Raw genomic sequence first — 14,313 nt, forward strand, 5'->3', positions numbered from 1 at the left:
TAAAGGGGAGACCTCCAATCATCTGAAAGTGTAGAGGAACCAGAATTTAGCCCCTGGCTCACAGCCAACTTTCCATCACCTTTAGCTCAGTACTTGGGCTTACGCTTGCTATATAAATATTCATTGTGTGGACTCCCTGGGCACCCTTTAAAATAGCAAGTAAACACAGACTCATCTGCTCCCATTTGTTCTTGTTCTTAACAAAGATAAAAAGTAAATTGAGCCGAAACCGGTTTGGCTCAGTGGATAGAGCGTCGGCCTGTGGACTGAAAGGTCCCAGGTTCGATTCCGGTCAAGGGCATGTACCTGGGTTGCGGGCACATCCCCAGTGGGAGATGTGCAGGAGGCAGCTGATCGATGTTTCTCTCTCATCGATGTTTCTAACTCTCTATCTCTCTCCCTTCCTCTCTGTAAAAAATCAATAAAATATATTTTAAAAAAAAAAGTAAATTGAAATGAGTTTCATCAGAGTAGAGACTCTGAGAACTTCTACCCAAAATAGGTGCCAGATTAGAATTTGAATATGCTGGGACTCGGATAAAGGAGACCTATTTGGCAGAGGGATTCTAGTGTCCTGAGTTCTAGAACAATCTATAAAACTTCTATTTTTTTCATTTGCTTTGGGACAGATAATGCAAAGACAACATGTAAGGAAGGTGTGGGTTTGTCTATTGCCTCACCGTATTAGGTAGAAAAGTTTTCATTTAAAGAAGTCTTCAGACCGGAATGTATTTTTATTTCATTAAATCATCTGCATAAGAAGTCATTGGAAGTCAATGTCCCAACTTTAAAAACACACTAATTGTGCTTCTTTGAAGTATCACTTGAAGGAGAAAAAAGGAAAACACGCAGAAGAATAAACTCTTTTTGAGGAAGAGGATCCAAAGGACTATAAGAAAGGCAGGGATTACCCAAAGGTGGCTACTAAGTCCACCTGTCCCCTTCCCCACTCTGTTTCTCCCAGCAAAGCTATGAGACTCTTCTTCTGCATATGACTGGGCAGATGATAACAGCAGGTATCTGAGTTAAGAAAACTGCCTGGTGAAAGAGAGATGCAGCAGGATGTGTATGGGTGAGGTGGGAGGAAATGGGCTGTTGGTATAACTTTTCCCTCAACCAGAGCTATGATTTCTGAGGTCTTATTGCCTCAGAAATTGGAATGGCTTTTGTTTTGTTTTAGTGTGAGTGCCATTATTTAATAAGACATGAGGTGGGAATGTTAAAAAAGAAGAAAACTGTTCTTTGTCTTTCCTTCTGAAAGTATGGTCTGTGGATCAGCAGTATCAGCAGCACCTAGGAGCTTGTTAGGAATACAGACTGTCAGGACCCACTCAGACCTGCTGAACAGGTAGCAGAATCCCCAAGCAATGTGTATGCATGTGAATGTGTGGGAAGCAATGGTCTAAAGAGTTTCATGAACCAAGGGGTTGAAAAGGTAAGTTAATTGCCCCTGAGGTTAGAGCTTACACTCTCTATGGACAATAGTGCTACATTGTCCAAGAAGAGAATAAAAACACTCCAATATACTCATTCCTTTTGGACTCCTGGCATTCCTAATAGCTTCTCAGATCACCCCATTAATTGTTTACACACGCTTGCATGCTCTATATATCAACCAACAGCAATAAAGAAAGGAAGGATGGAGGAAGCAAGAGAAGGTGAGAGGAAGGGAGGAGTGAAGGAGGAAATGAAAAGAGAGAATAATCTCTCTTTTGTTTATTGTATTTTAGACATTAGCCTAGAGTCCTTTTATTAATAGAGTCTGTGATTTGAACCCCTACCTGCCACTCTTCACTGCCACTCATTCCCACAACTTCTCTTCTACTGCCTCCAAATGCACCCAATAATGAACACTGAATGTACAATGTACTTGGCATATAGAAAAGTATGGACCTTTACATGAGACATTTGGACAATAACAAAAGGTGAACTGATGTGATGCTGTTTTAAGGAGAAGAGATGGAGAATGTGTCTGTACAACATCTAAGAATTGGAGATTTGGCTTAAGGGGTCTAGCAAACAAGAGCTGATGATCTCAAACACAATGGGGAAATCCTCGATGGCTCAGAAGTCAGGAAGAAGAAAATCTCATGGGAAATTAGCCTCCCACCTATAAAACTTGCTCTGTCACATGATAACACAGCCAGAGAAGATATAAGAAAGGCCTGTGGGAGGTAGCCGAGGTAGTGAAGAATAATGAACTTATTACCTGAAAAGATGAACATTTTTATTGAGAGGAGAGTGACCCGTTCATTTCCACATCCAGGAAGAACGAAACCAAAGACAAACTACTTTTGAGTAAAAATTAAGCAGAGTTTCCCTAGAGAGATATAACACTTGGGGTTGTAGACTCATAGTAACTCACACTGCATATTCTCCCGAAACAAATTCATTCCAGTGAGATATGGATAAAATGAACCATAACTAAAATAATCAAAATTTGAGGGAAAGGTTGGAATGGGGGGAGGGGATCTTTCTTGGCAATGCTGAGGGCTCTTTCTGGGCTAATTGCATGTGACCAAGCCTCATGTTTTGCATACCATTGTGCTGTGTTAACTTCTCTGTCTAAGCCACTGTGTAACGGGAGAGCAGAGAAGATCCCAGTGTGCCTGAGTCCATGTACTAAGGATGGCTGTGCTATGAGGCTTTGTGTAAAGTCGTGAATAGACTTCTTAGGGTCAACAAGGCGTCCCTTTGGAAAGCTTGCAGAAGTAAGCAGACCCGCCTGTTCTGAAGCATTGTGATCCCCCCTTTGGGAAAGGAAGGACCTCCCAGCTTTATGCTCCACGCTTCTCAGGGCGTGTGCCCCTCTGAGAGCATGATTCTACCTGCCTCTTCAGGTTCACTCAACTTTCAACCCAAACCAAGAAAACTAGTGAAAACATGTGATGATACTGATCCCGGTAAAATAGATGTGTAAACGCCAGCCGTGGTCTGGCTTCCCAATGGAGAACCGCCAGGAAACAAGTACCTTCTGGAAGAAGTTCTGAGAAAAAAATTCACACCAAATACTCTTCTTGAATGTCAAAAGTTACTGGCTCCTAAACGTGATGCCACGCTGTTGAAAAATATCTTTCCTGCTCATCTTTAAATCCATTATGAAGATGAGGTCTATTATTAAAGCCATGAAAAGGGTAAAATAGCTCGTAATAAAAATAAATAAATAAAAATAAAAGGGAAGCCAGGGTGGCAGCACTCTATAAAAATTAATAAGCTCAGCATCATATTTCAGGCAGAGAAGGGCTCTGCCTCTGAGGCAGAAGCCTGCGAATCTCACCAAAGCAGCATTGTTTTGAAATTTCCCAGCCTCGGGAAATGGTATGAAGCCCAGGAAGGCAGTGCATCGGAGGCCTCCGTCTCTGGTTGGTTCGCAGGAGCTACAACTGGCAATGTGCATACCTTTAAAAGCTGCCTGGGCTGACCATTCTTTGAATACAGGTATGTGAGTTTTAAGACTCTTCTTGGTGGGGGACTTAAGAGATCCTATATACTGTGGATATTACTAATAAAAGGACAGTAATTGCACATAGATGACTGAATTTTCTTCTCTAAAAATCAGTATCATCACATGTTTTCACTAGTTTTCTTGGTTTGGGTTTAAAATTGAGTGATCCTTAGAGGCAGGTAGAATCATGCCAATGTTTGGTAGTAAGTAACTTTTGACATTCAAGAAGAGTATTTGGTGTGAATTTTTTTCTCAGAACTTCTTCCAGAAGATACTTGTTTGTGACTATTCTTTATTTTTGGCATTGCCTCTCATGAGGAGCAAGCTGATTTTGACAAAATTTGCTTTATCGCCTCTTTTTCAAAGGGCAGGAGAAATGCACAAGGATAATTTTAAAATGAGCCTTTTCTGTGCTCTGGTTTAAACTTTGTTGTTACATATGTGAGCTGACATTATCTTTGTATGAAAATTTGACCCATCTCATTTTTAATTAAGATGCTGATTTTATGAAAAAAAAATTGCAAAAAATCCGAAAACCAACCCAGTACTTTGTAATTCAGTCATAATAGATTTTATGGGAACCCACCAAAATATTTTTATTTATGACAGGAGCTGGCACTTTTCTGATGTTTGTTAGCTCTTAATAAACAGAGGATCCTGGCTAAATTATAGAGGTGCTATAACTTGGGCTTGGATCTTCAAGATATTTGAAAGCTGTTCTAACTCCCCCCCCCCCCGCCCCTCAGCTGAGATAGAAAATGATAGCACTCTAAAAGCAGAGCCTGATAGAACAGTTACATAAAATGTCTTTTCAATTTTTACCCTCTATTACCCTTTAGTATTATAGGAAAATGGTGTTATTGCCGATTACTGAGAGAACACGCAAAAATCTCTCCTTCCAAATCTGAGTCAGTCCTTGCCTAGTGATGAACAAAGCCAGGCCATCTGCTCTGAATATCATTACTACTTGGCCATTTGGGCAAGGGATCTATCTTCTCTGCTTCCAAGAGAGGCTTAAGATTGGAAATTTGAAAAATGAAATAAGTCGACAGGAAGAGACGTTGGAACAAATAGCACTTTCCAAGGAGAGCTGCATTTGTGAGCTTATTATGATCATCACCATCATTTTTAATTTTCATTCTGGCCACAGAGTTCACCTTTTGGGGTTTCCATTTTACAAACCATTTCAGAAAAAAACCCCAAACACAACTTAATTTCCGAGTTTCTGCAATAAACGCTTAGGCAGGAAACCGGGCGTGTGGGTGAATATGAGTCATCAGTCACCCCCACCCTGCTTCCTGGCGGTTCTCCATTGGGAAGCCAGACCACGGGTGGAGTTTACATGTCTGTTTTACCGGAATAACACGATGCCCCGGGCCATGTTCATTTCCTGAATTAAACAGTCCCTAATCTGCGGGAAGGCAGCTGGCTAACTGCTGGTGTCTGGCAAGTGCCCATCTGTCCCCCTGCCCGGGGTCTCTCTCTCCTGTCTCTACTTTTCCTTTCTCCCAAGCAGGCGCCTCCCTTTGTTTTCAGAGGTGACGTCCACCTGAACTTTCCTTCCCATGTCTGAAAACTTGGGCTCTTTTCCTCTTCCCTGCAGACCTCGGCTTTGTCTAAGTGACCACACACAGTTGTGTTGACTGTAGTTTCGGCGCTGGTGATGGTGGCGATCATGACGGCGATGGTGGAGATGGGGGTGCTGATGGTGTAAGGGGGTGCAGGCTGAGCGGGAGCGGGGAGGAGGAGGATGGACCCGGGAGGTTGGGGAGCACAGGGTGCGGGAGGGATAGAGGGATTGCAGATGGGAGCTGTCCGCGCACCGAAGTGCTGAAACGCCGCAGCCATGGCATGGCAAGAGTGGGAGGAAAGGCGGGGAGGCGCTGCGAATACAGAAGGGAGAAAAAAAGGCAAGAAATACCTTCACACGGCCGCCCAGCCTGGCTTTGGGAATGTGTTTCTGCAGGTGTCCGCGCTGCTGAGCTGAGTAGGTGAGATCCCCTATTCTGGCAGGTTCGGGCTCAGATTTCTCTAGAAAGCTGTGAATGAGAGCCCGGCTCCACTGGGCTGTGATTTTGGTAGGAGGCGTGTGCGCGCGTGCTGGAGGTCCTTCTATACCGAGCCTAGCTTTCCCCTGGGTCCTAAATGCCTCCGCTCCATTTCTCTCCCCTGGTCCGTCGAGACAATACTAAGAATTATTGTAATTTTGCAACAGCTGGGACAAAAAGTCCCGAGAACCATTACACATCACCCCCTAATCCTAAAAACAGAATCGTTCCATCAGATTAATGCAACTTCTGAAACAGATCAGAGGTGTGTGTGTGCAAATATACCAGATGAGAAGGTAAGTATCACAGACTTATGGGGGAAAGAATAGATTATTTCACTAACAAATGTGGTTTTAAAAAAAAATGAATGATTTGGGAAAGACTCAAATTAAAGTCTTCTCCCACCATAATTAACCCCACATAGATTAAAGAGCTAGATACAAAAGTTAAATTATTTTTAAAAACTAGAACATAAAAAGTATTTTTCTGATCTTAGGATAGAAAAGGTTCGTAAAACACAGTAGGAATAGAAGCATCCACAAAGAAAATAGATCAATAGTTTGAATGCATAAAAGTCCTTTTGAATGCAAAAATATCATTAAAGCATAAATGTAAATACTTGGAAAAATTGCAGCAAATATATGTTTCACACATCAAATACCTCATACATCAAAAGAAAAACACTAATGGCTTTAAGGGAAAAAAGAGGAAAAGCAAATGACAAGTACTTCACTAAAGAAAGGTGAATGTATAACAATAATATCTTTAAAAATCAACCCCACAAGTAAACAAAGATATGTAATTTAAAATAGCACTGAGGTGTAGTTTTATCTAAATTCTACGTCTACTTATTTTCTCAGATTGTGTGATAATAGTGAGAAAGTGCAACCTTTCTGTAAGTCTATTTCATAATATACATCAAGTGTCATAAAATGTACAAACATTTAGACCTAATAATTTCATTTATGCACCTTATGCTAAAGATATAGTCAGCTATGCAGATAAATATTTATGTACATAAATTAAATTCATGATCATAGAAATTGTTGAAAACAATCAGTTTCTTGTATACAGTCTGTAATATTGGCAACTGTTAAAAACATATTTTGAAGACTATTAAAAACAAAGAAAAATGTTCACAAAATGGTAAGTGAAGAAAATCAAGATACCAAAGACTGTACTCCCTCCCTATTGTCGAACTGGTAAGATTGTAGGATAGCAGGATGAAATTACAGGTAAATTTGCTTTTTATCAACTTGGACAACTTGATTTTCTTCTTGTATTTATATAAAGTTTCCATATTTACTAGAAGAAGAAAACTTATGAAGTATTTTAAAGCAATCTTTTTATCATATATTTTATAGACTTTAAAATTGTCAGAATTCTTCCAATGTTGGTGTAGCATTGCATATTTACTTGCCTGTTTATTCTCTCTCTCTCTCTCTCTCTCTCTCTCTCTCTCTCTCTCTCTCTCTCTCTCTCTCTCTAATAGAATGTAAGCACCATGTGGTAGATATTTTTCTGTTTTGCTCACTACTGCTTCTCAAGCATAGAGAAGTGTGCCTGGAACATCACAGGAATTAAATAAATATTTGTTGAGTAGAAAAATAAATGAATGAATGGATGACATAACCCTCCCACATACAAATATAATCTTAAATATTTTATAAAAATATGAATTTCATATAGAATTGTTATTCAAAATGGCATGGTACAACAAAATAATCTGAGTTTACCACTGAGTTTTGATTACATATAAACTCAATTAAAGGGACCTCTTCAGTGGTATAGTTAATCATGACTTGCAGTGGCATCAGATATAAATTTTTTAAAACAAAAATATTCTTCAATTAATTTGCACTCTAATATTCCTCATTTCTTCTTGATCCTGATCTTTTTAAAAACTTTGACTTTCCTTTTTTTCTGAGATGTTAATTCTAATTATCCTATTTCTCTTCATCCTTTCCTCTATTCCAGTGTTCGGCAAACTCATTAGTCAACAGAGCCAAATATCAACAGTACAACAACTGAAATTTCTTTTGAGAGCCAAATTTTTTAAACTTAAACTATATAGGTAGGTACATTGTTATTAACTTAATTAGGGTACTCCTAAGGCTTAGGAAGAGCCACACTCAAGGGGCCAAAAGCCGCATGTGGCTCGCGAGCCGCAGTTTGCCGACCACGGCTCTATTCTATAAACATAAACCAAGAGCAGGACCTAAGTGATCCATAAGCTGATGATTTAAAAATCCGTTTTCAAAATTTTAAATGAACTTGGATAACTTTTCCCAGCTGATGTTCCCTTTCAGTTTTTATTCACTATTAATTGTAACTTTTGAATGACATCAGTGATAACCTAGCCAAGTTTTATTTGTATTTTCTAAGCTGAGGTAGAAAAAAAAAATACATCATATCTATATACACATATATGTAGCTATGTATAAATAACAATGCTTATATATGTGTATATCTGTATATATATATATATATTTTTTTCTCCTTCCTCAGAACTCTTTATAGTGGAAAACTATTTCCACCTATATGAGGCTGAGACATAAACCCAGACGGCTCCTCCTTGATCATGTGATAGGACTCACCTAATATAATTACTACAAAAGGTACTGGCTGCCAAAATACGGACATATATTCTAAAAGTTTTACAAGCAGTTTTTAAATGTACTCGCACCAATTAGAGTGAAAAAATAGTTTAAAAAATCACTTTTATTGATGATTAGAACAGAGTTGCTCCATATATTAAAATATTTACTTTTTCCCAAAGTGCCAATGAAAGTGTACCATTTCCCTTTATGTTCATGAGCATTAGCCCTGTGTTCTTTGTGATAATACTTACCTTTCCATACAGTTTAACATTCCTGTGTAAGAACAATGTCCCTTTACTGAGTACATGTGTCTTCACTGTGTTGAGTCAGTCCTTTTGTTTCCTGGGGCCTAGATTGTCTTTGCTTAAAGCTTTGTCCTGTGAACTGTAAACCAAAGACTTCTGGATGGATTTCTTTTCTTAATCACTCTGATTGACATTGTGCAGATATTCTTCACAGTCCACTCAACCTCCACCTCAGCTCCTCACACTACAGCTGCCTGTGTATTTGTGCATAGGATTCCTCCAGGTACCCCTTTGTGTGTAAGCAGCCAATGCCAAGGGTTAGATGACAACAAGCTGAAGACATTTGGGAGTGGTCAAGACAGACAAAGACTGAGTCATTCAGAGATTCAGTTTGTACACCATTTTCCTACTTTTTAAAAAAGCTTGCTTACCCATGTAACATTTTGAGGGAATAAATGTTGCAATTTATAAAAGTTTAACTATGTGGTTGTGTGGTTTCTTGAGTGCATATTGCTACTCAAAGAACTGGATGCTTGCTGTGACCCAAGAAAAACAGAAATTGAAATATGCCCAACCGAGGGCATATTCTACACCTTTCATTTTATATTTGGCCAAGAAATATAATGGGGCGGGGTGGCAAGAACTTCGCAAATTCGGTGCCAGGGGTCTTGGAGGACAAAGGAGTAGGAAGCTTTTCCCAGAGACTAGAGTGAGGCCCTAATGAAAAAAACAAAACACAACACACAACAGACAAAAACCAACAAAAAAGTCCCCTTACCCCCACTGCAGGAGAGATTCAGGGAGCCAAAGCACCGTCGCTCCACCATAGACGTGGCAGGTCAGGTGTTTCTCCCAGCTGGGAACTGGATGGCATCAACAGACCTCGCATTTTATTTATCACACTTAGAGTTGCACCATTAAGCTGGAATTACCCTAAATTGCCATATTCTACTACGTCCTGGGCAAGGGTAGCTATATGCTTAGTAAAGTAGCCCATTTCCTTTGGAGTGACATAAAAAAGTAAGGTCAAATTTAGTCCACATCCAGCCAATCTCCCATGTAGAGTGGGTGCATATAACATTTTTAAATATATATGTATACCTCAACCTCCTTAGGGGTTGCCAGGGTTTTCAGTTCACTTCATTTTCATAGGATATTGGGGGTCCACGGGTTATTTCAGTTATGTAAGGCTCACAGGCTTTTTACTCCAAGGTCATAGTTCCCCTGGAAGTATGATTCTCTGAAGTCTGTAGAGGTGCATTGTCTGTCTGACCATCAGTTTTATTTTTCCTGTAGCCACACTATGCTTCTTTGGAAATATAGACCTTGGATCTACTATATTTATTTGCTTTTTTTATCCCCACATTTTTCTCAATATATTTGAGCGTCTCTGGAGTTATAAGTGGTAAAGCCAGATTCTTTATCTGATTTTTCCTTCCAGAAATTATAAACCAGTAAGAGGTTTTAAGTAACCATGAAGGTCACATCCTTAATCTGATTCTTGCCAACAATATTTGGCTTTAATGAACCTTTTCTCCCATGCTTTCCTAATTTTATCTGTTTCTTTGGGAGCAAAAATTAATTGGATAGTCAAACATGACAAGGCCTTAGATTCCTGGAAGTCTCTATTTTCTTTTATTTCTACTTATGAAATCATTCCTCTCTTTCTTTTTTCTTTGCTATTTTGAAAAATGCATCAAATAATAACCTAGACATCCTACTAACATCCTACTTTGTTTTTCACACACTTCCCCCCAGAGATGTGAAATCCTTATGTATACGATCTAATTCCTAAGTTATCATAGGTGAGTATTTTAGCAAGTATTTTACCACTGTATAACATGGAATTGTTATCTTTCCTCCCTTAGATAACAGTCTCCTACACACATATTGCCAACTATTAAGTCAGCACTACACAATTTATTTTTTAATACAGCACTTCACTTCCAGGAGATAATAGGTTATGCTTCAATAATAAATAAACCCCAAGTTCTCAAAGGCTTAATACAGCAAAGTTTTATTTCTCGTGCTGGAGGTTCAGTGCCAATTGGAAGGGAGACGGGGTGCAGGAGAGATGGAAGGCTTCTGCTCCACAAAGTCAGACTCAGGGAAGTGCCATCATATGGAAAGCCATGTGACAGGGGAACAGATAGATGAGAACTCTTCTTCCTTCTGCCACATGGAAATGCTACACATGATATATTTCCACTGAGTTGCATTTTATAGATCCACCATCTGACTGTCTTCTTTAGTTGTTATCAAATAAGGAGTGTCCTCTCAGATAAATTCTTGCATAGGTGGCATGATAGGCTGTCCTATTACAAGTTGCCTTTGGCTCAGGACCAGCCCTGTCCTATTTGGTTGTGGCCAAAGTGATGTGGGGGTGACATAATTGTAGTGGACCATCAATAGACACTTTTCTCTAAAGGGAACTGAGAAGTGTTCAGAACTTCATGGCTTGTTGGTCATTTGTTGCTGCATGTTCATAAACATCTTTGCAGGTATTACTTTAAAATATGTGATATTTGTTAATGCATGTATTTAATGATCTTACTATGTTCACTTATTTTATATTTTAATATAAAACACATTTTAATATAAAACTCATGATAAAATAGCTCTTCAATGCCAAATGTCAACCGTATGATTTTAAAAATTGGATTTGTTAGAAATTGGACATTATTTTGAATTCTAAAAGAAAAATTCTAACAAAAGGAATAAACTTTAGCAAGTGTGTATTTAATTAGGTTTGTTACTTATTTAAATATATTTAAAGTATTTATTTAATTTAAAATTAACTCTTTTGCCCCTGTGCTTTGAATAATATGATTAATAATGTGTACAGAAAATAATTATGCTGAGTTTTTACCCTATTTAAAATAGGCTATTTAAAATTCACTCTTGTCTTCTACACATGCAATTTTATGCTTCCATGAAAAATACTATCATGCTAGATGAGGCCTCATTTCTTCTAATGAAAATTAATTAATTTTAAAGTTATGAGTATTATTTCTAAAATTCACATTAATCTTACTAAAAATTTTATTGAGACTCTGAACCTAGGTAAACTACTAGATTTTGTATTCAATATGTTTAATTTATATTATATGCATATATTCCATAAATAAGCAACTAATCAAACATCCAATTGACATGTATATCTTACTGGATGGATAGTTCATATTTACATTAATGATTCAGTTAAAATATCACAAAAATATAGTTCTAGTCCCCTAATGCTTTCAGTAGGGGATCAGAGGAGAGTATGGTTTGGGAAATAGGTGCTACAAATGGGCTGTAAATAGATTCTAGGCACTGTGAGTTCGATTGCAAAATTGGATTCACATGGAATTTTTTTTTGCAGCTGTTTTCAGCAACTACAGAGTTTAGTTTCTAAATCTACAACTTGCAAGTCCTTCCTCTGGGAGACTATTGGAAAACAAAGAGAACTGGAAATAGGCGAGAGTTAAAGCAAAAGGTACAGAGATAAGAAAGCTCAGGCACCTCTGTGCCAAGAGTTGCCAAGCTGGAACTAGGATGCAGAAGAGGAGCTGGCTTTGAGCAAGGACAATGGCATGAAGTCACAGAAGACAGAGCTTCATGTTAGGAGGTGGGAGATTGGGGTTAGGAAATACAATTCATGTTTTCTCAAGCCCCAAGTTTTTTCCATTCCAAATATAACCTACATGACCTGCACCACAAATTCTAAATACCTAGGGTCTCCTATGTTGCAAAACAATTACTTAACCATTTCTCCCTAAACCTTGACAGTAGGGAGTCTACTCTTCCCCTGCAATGTCCAAGAATCCCAGAAGGTAACTCAGTCCAAAGGGGAGGGGCTGGCCTCCACATTTGAGATAGCTAGAGTGCAGTTTGATTGGTCCATTTCTGCCAGTGTTTCTCCCAGTCGTGTGCTGTCTCTAGGATCCTGTCCTACACAGGGGGTGCCAGTCCTGGCAGTGAGGATGCCGGACCCATTACTGCAGCCTGTGTCCCAAGCTCGATTTCTCAGTGCTCTGGAGCTTAGCACCAGCCTGGCCCAGAGGTCCCAGGAGCACAGGTTTAGGAAGGTGACAACTATGCTTGGGGTCCAGGGGAAAGCCACCATAGTGATTCCAAGATGATTTCCTCTTCTGAGGGAGACTCACTAAGTCATTCCAAGGGGCCTGGTCCTAGACTAAGATGGTTGGAGGGGGAAGTTGCCTTTACTGATTTCAAAGCTCCTGTTTCGACTGAAGAAAAGAATTATCTTATATAATAAAAGCCTAATATGCAAATCGACCGAATGGTGGAATGACTGGTGGAACGACCAGTAGCTATGATGCACACTGACCACCAGGGGGCAGATGCTCAATGCAGGAGCTGCCCCCAGCTCGCAGGCCCCAGGCCACCCAAGGCGGGTGCCAGCAGGGCCCCCCCCCCAATCACCCTGCCAGTCTCCCCGCAGAGGCGGGGGGATGGGCGGCAGGGGTTGGGGCTGGTGAGCGGGCAGCGCCAGGCCAGCCAAGATGGGTGCCAGCGGAGGGGGGGGCGGCCCTGATCGCCCTGCCGGTCGCCCCACAGATCTGCCCTGATAGCCGGCCAGGCCTAGGGACCCTACCCGTTCACGGATTTCATGCACCAGGCCTCTAGTATGTATATACACACACACACACACACACACACACACACACACATACATGAGGAAGATGTACCCATCAGTGAAGTGACAAAGGGTAAGGAACAGGATACCAGAGGAAGGAAAGAACTTGACAATGGTAGCCACTCTGCCCTCTGATCTACTTGGATCATTGGACTGAAGCCAGCTTCCCTTCCCTTGATTGCACCAGCCCCTATATAAATTGTCCTCCCTGATTCTTCCAACTCATGTGTCTCTTTTCTGTGTTTTGATGTATTAACTAAAACTTCGATTTTTTTTTAAAAAAGCAGAACCCTATTTTTTTGTGAGGTTTTGTTTATTCCTTTTTTTCTTTTCTTCCAATAATATCACATGGGCCAAGAATACAAATCTGATTAGGACATACTCCTTTGTCCTTGAGGTGCATATAGAGTCAAATAATAGAGTTGAATATCTGTGTAAATACTTATGCAATCAGCTAAGTGCTGAATACAGGTATGAAAAAAATACTGCAGAGCACAGAGAGGTTTAAAAACTAACAGTCTAATTTAATTAAGATCTAAAATCAAACAAGGGGATAGTGCCAGAAATACAACTTTACTGGCGCATAAATGCAAGAATTTCTTGAGCAATCTTTCTAACTCATCTAGATCTCCTGCTGGGACGGTTTGGGAGCACCCGGTGGAAGACAAAAAGGGAATAAACAGAGAGAAGAGAACGGTATGCCAAATCCATTGATCACATGGGGACTGAGAAATCGGAAGGGAGGAGACTGAAAATAGAAAGCAAACAAATGGTGCATACTGATGGCACTGTTTGGACCAAGAATAATGGGAGAGTGTACTTTCCATTCCCAGTTGGGACTTTGTCCTTCATTCTATGGGCACCTTCCTTAATTGTTAATGCCTTTTTCCAAATATGGTAGAAAGCCACAAGAATTATTGTTCTCTTAACGAATGGTTAGTTCGGAGTCAGAAAGTGCAAAGAATCCAGAATTCCCCGACCAAAGCCTTTCTTTCTCCCCTTTCTTGCTTCTCTGATGCCCTTAATTACCTCATTATTGGCAACTTAAATTAAGAAATATTACTCCTTCTTCTGCAACCCAAATGATCTTTTTGAAATGAAGTCCGGTTCACATACAGAAATCTTGCATGATGGCTATAGAAAATGATTTCTGAGCGTGCCACAGGTTTTCACTTATTTATTTTCACCCAGGGGGTTGTTTTTCTGAAAGAGCAATGGTAATGTAAAGGCAAGCACTTCTAGAGGTTTATTTGGAAATTGTGACTTTCGGCTTACAAAAAGAAATGCCATAATGTAACCACTGGCTGCTCCGTTGGTTGTGCAAAACAAGCAG

At 39.8% G+C, this 14,313-nt stretch overlaps 1 protein-coding gene across 1 annotated transcript in view; it reads right to left on the reverse strand.

The window, feature by feature from the left end:
* Nucleotides 1-5,519, reverse strand: part of CLVS1 (clavesin 1) — a 138,171-nt gene extending 132,652 nt beyond the window's left edge. The window contains exon 1 of the mRNA XM_059673106.1: nt 5,367-5,519. The gene's annotated coding sequence lies outside the window, so the exon portion shown is untranslated. The remainder of the gene's footprint in view (nt 1-5,366) is intronic.
* Nucleotides 5,520-14,313: the final 8,794 nt, after the last annotated feature.

The sequence above is a fragment of the Myotis daubentonii genome, chromosome 17 (genome assembly GCF_963259705.1).
Source record: "Myotis daubentonii chromosome 17, mMyoDau2.1, whole genome shotgun sequence".
NCBI classification, from domain to species: domain Eukaryota; kingdom Metazoa; phylum Chordata; class Mammalia; order Chiroptera; family Vespertilionidae; genus Myotis; species Myotis daubentonii.